At 35.2% G+C, this 14,915-nt stretch overlaps 2 long non-coding RNA genes across 3 annotated transcripts; one reads left to right on the forward strand and one right to left on the reverse strand.

The window, feature by feature from the left end:
* Nucleotides 1-2,917: 2,917 nt before the first annotated feature.
* Nucleotides 2,918-9,907, reverse strand: LOC128081228 (uncharacterized). Its single transcript, XR_008207040.1, has 2 exons — nucleotides 9,782-9,907; nucleotides 2,918-5,050 (listed from the first exon to the last, which is right to left on the reverse strand). It is a non-coding gene; the product is annotated as an uncharacterized LOC128081228 (long non-coding RNA).
* On the forward strand, nucleotides 6,088-13,643 carry LOC128081232 (uncharacterized). 2 transcript variants are annotated; one of them, XR_008207044.1, is made up of 3 exons: nucleotides 6,088-6,307; nucleotides 8,528-8,709; nucleotides 12,690-13,643. It is a non-coding gene; the product is annotated as an uncharacterized LOC128081232 (long non-coding RNA). The 2 variants fall into 2 exon arrangements; XR_008207043.1 differs by having other exon boundaries at nucleotides 6,089-6,214.
* Nucleotides 13,644-14,915: the final 1,272 nt, after the last annotated feature.

The raw sequence follows: 14,915 nt of genomic DNA on the forward strand, positions 1-14,915 counted from the left end.
TAAAAGCAAATGATGCCTGTGGAAAAGATGTTGGTTCTTCATTTTATTTTTTGGTGAAGAATCTGATCTTATTTTCTCCAGCACTTTAATTTCCAGGCAAGAAATCTCTTCAGTTCTTTTCTTATTATTGTGATTTTCTGTTTTGAGATCAAATACAAGGTCAAAAAACAATGTTTCTATTTTGATTAATTCTTAATTCTTCCTCTTAGGTAGCTGTAATTTCATTTTCAAAGGGCATTCTGTTACTTTCTCAGTGCTGCAAACAATGATAGGACACATGAAACATTCCATTATTTTTTTTCATGTTTTTATGCCTCAAATTTTCATATTTTTATTTCTGTGTGGGAGGTTGATGCTATGTGTGATGCAGTTCTAAATGAGAAGTCATAAAAGTGTCTGACAAATCACCCCTCATCAACTACATATCTAGAATACAAATTGATGAATTAAGGTAGGAGATTTCTGCTGTTGAAGAGCAATATCAGGCATTTCTTGACAAGGAGAAAAAGTACAAGATTATACCTCTGAAAGTTTTTGAAGTAAATCTTATTTCTAAGTATTAATTCTACAGTTCTCATCTAAACCTCAAAAAAATATTTCAAGCTAGTTTAGGATACATATTTCATATGAATAACTGAATAATTACTAGCCAAAGAAGCAACAAATGGCTGTTTTTGAAAATGTCCCCTTAGAAAGGAAAATTAAAAAAAACCAGTGTTTTCCTTTCCTCTGTCTGGAAGAAGTGTGTATAACACAATTCTCTTTAGCCATAAAACACAGGAAGATTCTTTTGTGAAAGAAGATACTGAAATTGTATGGATTTATTACATGTCTGACCTTTACCGGACATTTCTATAGTTGATAACAGCAGGATATACCAACAGAAATGTCTGGATTCTCCATTGGAGAGGTTTTTTTTCAGGCTCTGCTTATATCCTGATATATTTTTCAACTTTTGTTCAGGCTTTATTTTTTTTTGTTTTTCCCCTGTATATTGTCTTTTATAGAATTATTGCTATGTGAAAACCGTCCTTTCGAGACTGACAGTACACTTTCCTCACTGGTGTTTTGGCGTCTAGTAGCTGGACTTCAGTAATACTGGAGTTCTTCCTTTCCAATATTACCTGTTAGATCCAATGCCTGTGTATGGCTGTGTGATGAGATTTCACATGGTTTGCACATGTATTTTGAAGTCATAAGCATAACTGGTTAATATAAATCGCCTGTTTCATCAATCTACAATATGCGGTCTATTTTAACAATTCAGCTTAACTTATTGCACATCAAGAAACAGACACATTCAAATGATCTGAACTCCACTGAAGATGGAGCTAGAGTAAAGGCAATTCCAATTACATTTCATCTCATGCAAATGACCTAGGAGGACAAACATTCCTGGGCTTGTCCTGTACTTGGATAAGAGAACATCTGGAAGTCCCAGATGCAGTAGACACAAGCCAAGACATCGTGGCTGAACACTAGACCACAGAAAGTGAATAAACTAGAAGACTACATTCTCCCCTTCATCACTGGTGGGTGAATCAGAAAGCTTAAATTTACCAGCACTGTTTTCGTTCCTTCAATGAGAACCATCTCACAAGAATACTATAAAATAAAAACATTAAAATTAGAAAGTGAAGTTATATGAAACTTAAGCCCCACAGGAGCCTTTAGACAGGGTTAAACAATTCTACCCTCTACTGTTGCTACATCTTTGAGAAATTTTACAGACTTACAAAAACGTGTTAGCAATTCCACACTGGGTGCCAACAGAAGGCAAAAAAATTGTTGCTCTGGTACTGCTGCTCTTGCATACCTGAATGGGATGACTGGCATGTGGAATTTTCTTTGTCCACTTGTCTTTTCACAGAATTGAAGAACTTTTTTTTTTTTTTTTTTTCTCCCAATTTTAACATAGAAACTGAAAAGTCTGCATATGAAAAAAACTGTTGGTGATCATTCAATTAATATTATGAAAGGGAAGGCACTGAGCATTAAGGGAATTAATCTTTATTTTTGGAAGCAGAAACCTTGAGAGGTAAATTCAGTAGGGGAAAGAAGACTCCTGTTCATTTGTGGGAAGAGAACTGGGGAATGGAGCACTTAGAGAATGCAGAAGGATGGGGAAAAGGAAGAAAAGGAAAGGGAAAGTAGATAGTGAGCATGTAGAAAAATTTCCATAGAGGGGAGGAAGAAAAACCAGAAGACAGGATAAACAACTGGCAATTCCTTTTGGGCTACATTTTCAGTTCCTTTTTTGCAGTGAAACAACACTATCAAATGATAATATCCTGATCATCTATGCCAAAAACACTAGCTCCAATTTAAAAGAGAATTTAAACACATTCAGAATTTGAGAAGCAGAAGTTTCATATTTGGCCTGATAATAACAAGGCTTAAATAGACTTATTCTTACAGTGAACTAGAAGATGTGCAGCTTTTAAGACAGAGAGCTGAATCATATAAAATCAGAAGAATGAAATCCAAATGAAAACTACCTCGGACATTAACCACAATTCTTCCCACCATCCAAATTTTGAATATGGATGTTACCCAGGATGGTGTTGCTGGATTTCTTTTCACTGAGTAACTCTTTTCATGCTTTCGTTCTCTCCTCCTTTTCTGGCAGTGAAGCACATTCCTTTCTCCTGTAGCATAATTATACACAAGCTAACAAATTTAACCATATTGCCACAATCTAGTATCACCCACAACCTGGCAGATGCCACTGACGGAAAACACAGCTCTGCTTCTCTGCTTTAAAGTAAGTCCTACAGATGCACTGTTTCTATATTTAAAAACACAGTTTCCATGGCATGACAACACTGTCTGTACATGCCGGGTACTGACACCAAAGCTTCTTTGTGTGGTGATTTGGTTTTCAGCTGTCAGGAACAAAGTTTATAGAGAACAGATATTTCACGGAATGATTTTTATTTAAAGAGATTCAGTATTTTTAAATGCTTTTCAAATTACAATAATAGTTACTTTAATATCATTGAAGTAACATAAAACTCTGCCTTATAAACCACATTAATGATGTGTCCTGCATCCTCGTTATTATTCTACATTTCAGCAAAGGTTTAAAAACAGAGAAAACCCTCAATCACTGAAGCCTAAAACCTTTCAAAGGTAGAAAGCTACATGTTGGAATACTTTTTAGCTAGATGCTAGATGCTGCTAAGAAGAAATTAACAGTGTTCCTGCAAATATGGTAGATATATAATTTCTTTTTTTCCCCATATGTAGCTGAATAGGAATTAAGGAAAATGGAAGACCATTTCAGGATTGAAAAAAAAAAAAAAAAAAAAAAAAAAAAAAGTAGTTGTGATGTTGCATAATCGAAGGGGTGAAATATGACTTATTAACATCTTATATGGAAAAAGTAGAAATTCATACTGTAAAAAATATTTTAATACTAAATAACATAAATATGAAAAAAATGGAGAGTACTTATCAATCTTTTCAATCTCATTTTTATAGATGTCTCTAGACAGAGCTTCTTAGAGAATCTTCATGATGCACCTTTTGAATGGGAATAAAGGAGCTTATTACAAAATTGGTAATGGTTTCTAAAAGCACTGTCAAGAATGAAAACAATTTCTAGGTAAGGTAATCTCATTTAATGAGTGATGAATCCTGTTTTCTTTGTAACACAATTACAGTAACTTATAAATAAGAAAACATAAAATAATTAACTATTTTTTTTCCTGAAACTTAATACTGCAATCAGATTTCCATGTAAACTTTTCATTCACAGATTGCTTGGGTTGAGCCAATGAAGGTCAAGAACATTTAAACTGAAATAGAACCTTTTCCTTTCCCCTCCCCCACGCAAAAATTTAGTCACTCTTACACCAATGCAGACACTAGACAGTTTTAGGGAAAAAAAAAAAAAAGTAACATTACACTTTCATTCCAATAACTCATTAAAAATTGCCCAAAACATTATTCCTTCCAAAAATGTTTCAGTTTTGTTTTGATGTCCATTCAAAACCTTTTCAAAAGCCCTGAGACAAGATAATGTGTACTAGAAAGTAACTTCAGCTTGGAAATATGCTGCAGCTTCATTCATTCCTTACTCTCCCTAATGTGCTGGTTGCTACTTGCTCCCAGAAATTAATAGGATAGGCTGCAGTTAGTGTTCTGAAGTCAGGGATGTGAGCCAAGCGGCTACTAGAAGTGCTTTTCAAAGCCATTCATTCAGTGACTTCATTGAAAGTGGGAAATGAATTTCTCACTGAAGGAAAACATTTGGGCTTCAACTTAAATGCTCTTTTACTCTCACACCATAAGGAATGTGGATGTTATAGGAAACACAAAAACTGAGATGGCACAGCACAGTCTCTATGAATGTCATTATGTAATTTCGTTCTGTGTCGCTATAAGTTGTTAAAACATAAAGCATTTTGAGTCTGCTGCTCTGTCAAAATATTGTGAAGCAATAAGAACAAGTTTCAGTTTTGCCTCTTGATGATTACATAGGAACAGAAGGAAGTATTTTCTACCATTAAGCCACAGATGACAAGAAATATCTGTCTTGTAGAAAAGACTGTTGTTATGAATCACCTCAAAATTAGCACATTTACATCCCCTTGAATGTCTGTCACCCATGACTTATTCATAAACCCTGAATTGTCAACTTGTTGGGATGATTTTCAACCAACAGAACACACAGTTTCTGTGTTTTGGAAAATTTGTTGTATTTTTTTTTTTTCTCCACAAAAACAATCCATTGTTCTTCGAAAAGCAAAGAAGATCCTGCAGGACTGGGTGCAATCAGACATAGTTTCTTCAGCCCAGGATGAAGAAAATTGAAGAAAGTCAGGTTGATGTCTGGGACAACAAAGGTGGCACCCACATTAACAGTATGCGCTCTGATATGGAAACCCAATATACACTGCAGGTACATTGCTTGGAATTGATGGGAAGAACTTGTGTTGTAGTTCTTGCTTTCATTCTTCATTCCTGTCAGGAAATGGTCAAAGCAAATCCCTGGACCAAACACTGGAGAATAATGGCTGTAGGGGTAGCCAATGCTGAGTGGAAGCTAGTTAAAAAGAAAACAGGTATTATGAACATATGAAAAGGATCTGTCAGTGTAAGATGAAAATGCATAATTTCAGGGGCTACTTAGTGAGTTCTGGCACATGGTATGGTAACAAGATTGGGAGAAAGGATTGGTAACATAAAATGTCCTGGGCTGATTGCTTTGCCAAACACGAAGAAAAGTAGGAGATGTAGCACTATTAAGCCTCTACAGTGGTTAAGACCTTTGTAGTTGGAGCACAGGAAATTGGAAATAAGTTGTTGCAAACAATAGGAATGAGAATATAGGTGCTTATCTTCTGCAAATAGACTTTACCAGTTATCTCTTTGGTCTTACTCCTTCTATTAGGAGAGATTATCTTGGTGGAACTCACCTGATAAGATTGGTGTATGAACAGCTGTAAAAACTGAATGATTACTGCTCCTGAGTAACTTTTCTTCGCTGATTGACAGGCCAGTATTCTAATCTAATTTGCCCTGATCTGATGTTCTGAACTTGTATCTTGATGCAGAAATGTCTCAGCACTGGGACAGTGTGAAATCTTGCTCTATCAACAAGCAATATAGAAAGTTTTATTCAACCTCTGAAAATCAACTAACTCAAAACAAGAAAAACAACAACAAACTAACAACCCCCCTTCCCCCAAAAAGAAAAAGAAAAAGAAAAACAAAAAACAACACCACAAACTAGTTCAGGGAAACAATCTGAATTAAAATAATAAAAAGAACAAGGAAAGAAGATAATTCATCTGGCATATTTGTGTGTTAATTTCAGTAGTTATAACCCTTATTTTGCTGGATGGCAAGGCAATCGACATAAGGAAGGTGAATGGGAGGCTCTAGATACATATAGGTTTGTGGTAGAACAATATTCCATGACCAATATGTTTAATTAAAACTGAACAGCTATTTAATTCAAAATATAAAACAGTCACAGTGTACTTTTTTCAGCTGGTTGAAGATGATTTCAAGTTCATATTCAGTTAATAATTTACACTGGGAACAGTTAAACATTTACAAGGTCTTCAGAGAGGATTTATGAACACTAACAGGGTTCTATTTGAGTAAAAGTTTCCTCAATTTTTTTTTCTAATACATCTTAGCTGTTTTGGAGATGATAATTGCTGCACAGGTGGACTCAGCCATAGAAGAAACTCCACTAGAAGTAAGACAATATTTGTGCCATGGCCTAGACACAATAGATAGCCCATTTTATTTAGATCTAATTCAAGCTTGAAGTATGACCTCGATATTACCTGTGAGTGTAAGTAGCAACTTTGACCGTCAAGAATAAAGATAAAAAAAAAACCAATTGTCTTGGTTTTAACAGACTATTCTGAGATTCACTGAAAGACCTACATCAGTTATATATATGGATTAGTTAGGACTGTGTAATGAATTAGTTTCCGTTTCATTTATTTATTTATATAATGCATTGTTATTGTTCAAATCAAATAAATATAGAAATTCTACATCATGCAGAAAGGTGCAGCATCCTTATCTCTATGAATAGCTCTTTTTCACCTGGCTCATATAAATTGTTAAAAATGGACCAATGCTTAGCCAGCAGTTCAAGCTCTGAACTCCACTTTTTCTTCCACCATGGAAGGCCCTGGGAAAAATACAATATTTCTACTTTCTGTCTGGTTACAAAGAAACAGGATCTGTTTCATTTTTCATACAAAAACTTCTGGTGCTTATTTCTATCTTTTAGGAACCACAGTTCAAGTATTCGAAATTTAATTTGGCTTTCCCTCAAATTCAGAAGAGTTATTTTTTCCACAAGAAAGTACTCAACAAAACCTTTGCACACTATTACAGTATATTGGCATTAAAACAATAATCTCAAATTAGCACTGTTGGAAATTGATCGTGTTTAATATCGGTGAAGTGAAAAATGGAATGTTGATTAACTACAGTATACTATTGAGAAAATTTCTCAGCAAAGATGAATAAAAAGCTGTAATGGCAGTCATGAGAAATTATCAGAAGCTATGCAGGAATCAGCAGGAAAATTAGTATGAATTATTTCCTCATTAGTGTGCATTATTTCCTCAGAACACTCACAGAGTGTTCTGAAAAATGAACTAGCAAGCGAGAGATGCAGATGAGTTTGCTATGAAAGTACACAAGAAAATTCTTAGTGAAAACCTTCACACAAAGTAGAGGCAGTAGGTGTGTAAACAAGATCAACAAACAAGTGAGCCTTTGTAGTGGCAAGATACTGCAGAGGAAGAAAGACAATACTTTCTCAGTTCTAAGGAAGTCTTCTGCATATTGAGCTGCTGTGGCTGATAAGATTTTTGGGAAAATTAAAACTGGTAAAAATGTACATACATGGAAATAAACCATCCTGTTAAGCATTGTTACTTATCTTCCTATATTAGTTTCTTTGTTTTGGAAACATATAACACAAGGGAAATATTGGGTTAGCCACTAGTAATTCACACTGGTCTTTCCTAATTCAGATAGCATCCAAATTTTATGCTGATAGATCGACAATCACTCATTTCAGATCTGCTTTGTTAATGAAGATGCTTCATCATGAAGATCCAAACTTTCATTTCTCTAGCTTTACTTTAGCTGTTTGTTATGATATTGCAGAATTGTATGTCAACTGAATCTAAGATAAATTTCAGTTATGCACAGTATACCTGACCTAGTTCTACTGAATTCCTAATTTGAAGTGAAGCGAATGTTCAAACACACTGTAAAAACAAAACAGCAAGCTTGATGTTAAATCACTTTGTGCTGTAATTTATTTACCTCTATAGATTGCAAGTAGATATTAAAAAGATTAATTTACACTTGTTCATTTGCAAGATTTATGCATAAAAGATGTGCTTTTAGTACTTGCATGTTATTTGTCTAAAGCACCTAGAGTGCTCAGCTCTGTGGTAGTACTCTTTCAGGAATCTTAGTTTTGATGTTACCAAACAGAGTATGGCATGTTACCAAACAACGTATGACAAAATGCAAGCATGTACATACACACACAGTATGTGTATTTATTGCAAGCATGTACATACACACACACAGTATGCGTATTTATATATGTTCCTAATACAAAAGTGTTGGAGAACTGAAAAATTCTCCAATAAATAGGTAGCTAAGAGATGTGCAAAGACCCCTTTTTCTATGTATCACTTTAATCTATTGCAAAATTCCCTTTGTTGCTTTTATTAGGAGTTTATTTAATTCAACAAAAATTTCATTTTATACAGTCAGGAGACAGCAGGCAGAAGAATATAGACTGTAATTAATAAGGTACTAAGAGAAAGTAGACTTTCCAAACTCAGCAAATGTATCTTTATAGTATTATGACAGCTTCATGGAGAAATGGAAAGTTACATAATATTTTGTTTTAAAGAGAGTCATTACAAAAGAAATTTCATTGATGCATTAATTGCATAAATCAAAACCACACATTTTGTTCCTTAATCTACTAGGCTCATTTTTGTTTATTATTCTTTTCCAGTACAGTCCCTCCTTGCAAGGTGTACACGTGGCTGGCAGTGCTGATCTGCAAGCATCCTGGCATCTGTAAGGAGAGGCAGGAGCTCTACAGCACTGCTGAGGCCCCTGTAACACTGCTCTCTCTTGTGCCACTCCTGTCCAAAGAGTACCAGTATTAGTGGGCGCCTTTTGACAACATACAAGGTAAAAATGCTTGGGAAGCAAATGGATTGGTGGCCACACCAGCTAAGGTTGGGAACAATATAATCATAAAATTATAGAGTCATAAAGGTTGGAAATATCACTAAGATTGTCTAGTCCAACCATCATGCCACTACCACCATGTCCACTAAACCATATCCTAAATCACCTTTTCCCAGAACAATTCCAGCGATGGTGACTCCACTACCTCTCTGAGCAGCCTGTTCCAATGCACTACCACTTCTTTTGAGAAAGCAGTTTTTCCAAATATCCAATCTGAACCTCCCCTTTTCTGTGTAACATTGATAGGACAAGCAATAACTGTTACCTGGGAGCAGAAGCTGATCCTCAGCTTGCCACAACCTCCTTTCAGGCACTTGTAGAAAGCAGTGAGGTCAACCCTGAGCCTCCTTTCCTCAACTTTTGTGCTCCAGAAACTACCTTGTAGAGGAGGCAGCAGATTTCAGGAAATTTGATTTAGCTAAGCTTTTGTTACCATTTTATATAACAGTCAGGCTCACTGAAGCAAAGGCTATATCCTCAGAAAACAATAAATTTGAAAGGAAAATTTGATAAAGGTGTGCACAGAACTTCTAGGAAAAGTTTATTCATGTGACAACTGCTAATGGTGTATTGCCAAACAAGAAGGTGCTGGCTGAGATTCCATAACTGCTCAGACAGCAGTTGTGCTCAGAAGTACCTCTAGTGATCTGAGTAACAGACTGAAGAATATACTTTTTATATTAGTAAGTATCGTGTCTTGAGAGTAGATGCATGACTGCTGCATGACAGATAGAATTAAAGCTCACAATGATTTTAACAAGTTGGAGAAATGATCTGGAAAAAAAAAAGAAGTATGAAATACTATAAGAAGGAATTAAATGATCCATATTTAGGAGGACAAAAATGAAGAAAGAGATACAGTAGGCCTGAGTACTTATAGAATATGACAAACTAAACAAAATTCAGCAGCTTCATGCAACAAAGAGACAATCATTATCCAAAGACATATAAAGAAAACTCAAGAGATATATAAAGAAAAGTCTCAATTGCCAGGAAGATGAAATTTTCCTACCATTCTTTTCAACATTTGTGAGGCCTCTGCTGGAACAGTCTCTAGTTTTCATCACTTACAAAGCCCAAAGGTTACTTCCAGAAATCAGTGTGAAGAACTTACTCTTTGACCCCAGCTCATGCTGACTAAATCCTGTTCTCTGTCAATGACCTGAGATTTCCATACTGTGCATTCTTGCCAGGGCTGGCTTGAGCTCTTGGATTGTATCCTGAGTTCATTTATAAGAGAAAAAACAGCCCCTCACTTTTTCCTGCCTTCCTCTTCCAAGACCTTCATCCCACTCCAATTGTAAAGTGTATCACAAGCTTGAAGAGAAGTCTAGAAATAATGACATAGAAATAATGACCTGTGAACATGGCTTAGAAGCAACTGCATAATCTAAAAAATAATGACTGAAGAGAAAAATAATGGCAATCTTCGTTTATAAATCACTTGTAAAGAGAATGGGGTCTGTTCTTCACTCTTGAACAGGATGGGAGGAGATTAAATCACAGCAGGAAAATTCAGCTTGAATATCATACAGACTTTCTAAGGGTTTGATTAAGTACTAGCTCATGGTCTCAGAAGCTGGTGAAGTTCTCACCACCAAAGATTTTTAAAAGCAGTTTGCATAAAGGTTTGAGGATTTTTATCCAGCAAATCCTGTCTGGATAAGATGACCACCTGCTTCTCTTTCTCAGCATTATTTTCTGTACTTCTCTAACACAATATTAAAGGCACAAATACTGCAATGATTTTCCTTTGGAAAAGGGAAAAATTTAGCATGGGTGGATTAAATAGTGCAATTTAAACAGTGCCATGTTATTCAAACCAAATTCAAAATAAGAAATATTTAGAATTCAAAACTATTCTTTCCTTACTCGAGCCAATTAAAGACGTTTCTCTTACTTTTGGCAAGTACCAAAAAGAAGAGAAATATGCTCCTGCAGGCAAAAATTCCTGTGCCAGCTCCTCTGGATTTTGATTTTGCAAGGATTATACAGTGCCAGCAAACCCAGACACATGTTAAAAAGTGACATTAATCACATATAAAAAGAAATTTTCACAGAGAGCTGCTAAAATGAAAAAAAAAAAAAAAAAAAAAAAACCAACCAAAAAAACCCTCACTGAAATATGTATGAGAACATCCGTTTCAGTATAGGAAGCACAGAAAGTACAGTCAACATTGAAAAAATTATTCAAGAATATTTCTTTAGCAAGAGATTCTGTTTCAAAGGTGCAATGATCTTTCCTAAACCAGCTTGGGATTGCAGGATGAGCATTCCAATTCTGTTAGGGAATATTAAGACCATTTTTTGGCCATTTGTTGTATGTTTCCGAAGGTTTACTTTGGACTTCTTTTACAAAGAGGTAAAACAGCACGTCCTTTCTTTGCATAAGCAATTGCTATAGATAAGAGTAGAGGAGCCTGAATATTCTTGCAGGCTGGATATTTTACAATCCAGCCTACAGATTCCTGAAGTCAGCATTAACTCTTTGTAATCTGCAAATTTTGAACAAAGGGTTTAGTCTGAGATCCAGAAAAGCAAGACACCTCTAGGTAATGTCTTGCAAAGCACAGTTTTCTATCTCCGTAGAAAGTAAAGAAATAACTGGTGCAGCTTGCCCAATTTTCTTATATAGCCTGTAGGAAATATCTACAGATATCTACAAAATGTAACCAATAGCATAGAAAGCCATTAACAAAGGCAACATTTGTGAATTCTTCTGAGCTCTCTGCTCCCTCTCCAGAGATAAAGTTGAGCAACATATACTGTGGGGACACAGAACTACTTCTTAGCAAGTCTGTTTTCATTGGGGTATCTGAACTCCTTGGCCTGCCATGCTAATATGCTGAGCCTGCCTCTTGATGGGCTGTCTTCTGCTCATAGAAAGCATGTGGAAACTCTGGAGGGAGAAATGGGGAATTTCTGCATGAACATGGCATTCAAAAAATTTTTCAAAACCTGGCTAAAAAGGAAAGGGAACTTCCATTGCATCTCTTTCATATAGGCAAAGGCAACAACTGTACTTTGAAATTGCTAGCAACAACAACAAAATGCTGAATTGAGAATATTGATTTGTTTAATGAACATCTGAGTAGAGGGAATGGAAAGATCTTGATTAAATTGCTATCTGGGGCTGTTGTTCCAGATATTTAGTAGCACAACAGACGACTCTTTAATCCCATGTGGGTATTTTACTTAACTTTATCTTTAACCTTTTTTTATATCTTTTTTTTATTTTTAAATATTTTTAAATTATTTTTTAATCTTTTTTTTAGATCTTTACTTTATAGCTGAAACCTGGCTCAGCTATTAAAATTGGTGTTGGGTAATTCATATGACTAAAGCTCACATGGATTATATTGTACTAACTAGTACAGTATTTAGATACTTCAACAGCGCAGTTTAAATTCATTGCAATTAAAGGCATTAAGAACAAACATTAAGAGAATCTGAACTAGTTTTCAGGTTTTGAAAGCAAATTTTTGTAAATATTATAAAATAAAACCTGGGATTAATTGTATTTATGGACCAGAGAAAGTGCCATCCTCAAGAAAGTGCCATCCTTTGTGACAAGTCTCTAAACAAGTAAAGTTCTGCATAAAAATTTTTATTAATATGGTAAGATTCCCTCTTATAGAAGTAGTCCTATTTGTTTACATTTGCTTTATTAAAAGAGACACTAGCATAGACAAGACTGTTGGTTCTATATCAATTCTATTTTAAAAGATTTTGCTGAAATATAACAAGTCTTTCTGAGGTTAAGTAGAGGGAAGAGTCTATACATATTCTTTCTGTAAACCATTTCCATATCCAATGACGCATGCAAATAGAAAGTGAAAAATAACTGCAGGAAACTTAGGACAGCTCTCTGTGTTAAATTCAAAATTAACCAAATCTTTAATTTGTTGTATTCTCTGCAGATGTTCCCACTGATTTAAATACAGTGGCTGAAAATACAAGAGACTGCATGAGACAAATAGAAAACTCCTCTAGAATTTTCCAAATCTTGGCCCTTGGTCCAGCCTTACGTGTGAGGATGGCCACAGGAAGATTATATTGTTCAGACATTCTCCATGTTTCTGGGTCCGGTACTGTACATCACACAGGCAGTTCAGGTGCACAAATCATGTAGTGTAAGATGATCATAATTTGCTATTCTCTTTAATAGTTCCCCTTGAGAGTTTAATTACCAAAATTATCTTTAAGACCCCAATGCATGAGGTGTCTCAGTCGCATGATCACAATGATTAAGGGCTGCTCCACTGGCTGCTCCAGCTTTTCTCCTCTCAGTATTGTATTCCAATGTTTCAGCTGGATAACTAGGGACTTTTTATCCTAGAGTATGTAGCCACAGTTTTGCCACCGCATTGCATTTTGTTTATTTGGTAGCTATTACTGAAACACTTCACAGAGGTTATAAAAGCACAGAGTATCAAAATGACAGATTTGTGTTTAGAAGAATATGCAATGAAGGCCAAAGACAACTGGCAACAAAGAAAATAGAACAAACTAACCTGACCTTAAGAATAAACAACAGTAGATAATATGCAAAAGGTTAACTGGAATTTCAGGTACTGCGATTAAAGAGATAGTGACATTGCTTTTGTAATGCTCTGAAAAGGTTAAGTTATAGGCGTGTTATTTATAAGTTAAACAGTTGAAGAAATCAGTTGTTTTGCCCTTCTGTTCTTAAGACACCTTACTAAAAATTTTTGCTTAAACCAGAGTTTGAAAGCATACAAATATTACATCACTGAAAACAATAGCACTTCGATGTTCTATAGAAAACAAACGTAAAAGGCTCTTATGATAAACTTTATGAGAAAAAAAAACCAAAACAAAACAGAATTCGGTTGGTGAAACTCATCTGAAAAATATGCAAAAAAAAAAAAAAAAAAAAAAAAAAGAATCTTTATCTGAATCTAATTCATTGTAACTTTCATAACATTGTACCAAAGAATGGCTTAGTTCCACCAAGTTCCAACCCCTCTGCATGGGCAAGGTTGCCAGCCACTAGACCACACTGCACATACCTTGCGCAGGTCTTGAATGTCCTCAGGGATGGGGCATCAACAGCCTCTCTAGGCAGCTGTGCCAGTGCCTCACTACCTTTTGAGTGAAGAAATTTTCATAATCTCTAATCTAAACCTCTTCTCTTTCAGTTTAAATTCCTTTGCCCTTGCCATATCACTCCCACCCACATAAAATGTCAGTCCCCCTCCTGCTTGTAAGTATTTCAAGTATTGGAAGTTTAAGACTTGTTAGAAAATTTATTGACTCCAGAGCATGGAAGATCTGCTGTCTGTTGTTTGTACTTTCTCTTCTGAAATCTATAAATGAATGACAAAATATTTACTTACCCATCTGTCCAAAATCTCACTTTTTATGAAAATAGTGGGAAAGTATACACTAGTTTCACTACAGCTAGTTAACTGATACAATATTTCTATACATATACACTGCAAGATCTTCAATCTTTTCTTAAATCAGCTGGTTTTACCCTTGAACCTTGAACCTTCATAAAACAAAGGAAAACAACATAAGCAAGGGTTAAATCGTTGAGTTGAGGATAAATGAACATAAGTTCAAATGAATTTTACAGACGCAATTTGCTTAACTGTTGGCAACTTTTCTAACAAACCAAACATTTAGGTTTCACATTTTCTTATTTCATCCAGAATGATTCACTCAATTGTATTGTGGGAAAAGAATTATCTGCAACAATATGAGATTGAGAAATAATGTTACTTCAAAACATAGTGAAGCATTACGTCCTTATGGTTATTATATTATTCTCTTCTGTTGTTTGAGAATAATTTGTTGGGAAACTACTTGGCATTAGGAAATAGATGAAAAGAAGAACAGATGAGAAAAGAAATTAGTTCATCAAAAACACCTACTTTCAGTGTCCAGTCAAACAATATAAAACCGTACCTGGGTCTTAAGCTTCCCTTACATTATTTCCTGGAAAAGGATGCTCAGATGCCTCCTTGCCAGAAAGCTGTGGGATGAAATGCAGAGTAAAGGGGTGAATGCAGAGTAAAAACCTAATGTGGAGTGACAAAGAAAAGCTGGACAGATTCCTGACGTCATTCTGTTTGAACTCTCAGCTCTGAAAATACCTTTGGAAATAAAAGAAAAAAGAT

This window comes from Tympanuchus pallidicinctus, unplaced genomic scaffold (assembly GCF_026119805.1).
Source record: "Tympanuchus pallidicinctus isolate F22 unplaced genomic scaffold, pur_lepc_1.0 scaffold1, whole genome shotgun sequence".
Lineage (NCBI taxonomy): Eukaryota > Metazoa > Chordata > Aves > Galliformes > Phasianidae > Tympanuchus > Tympanuchus pallidicinctus.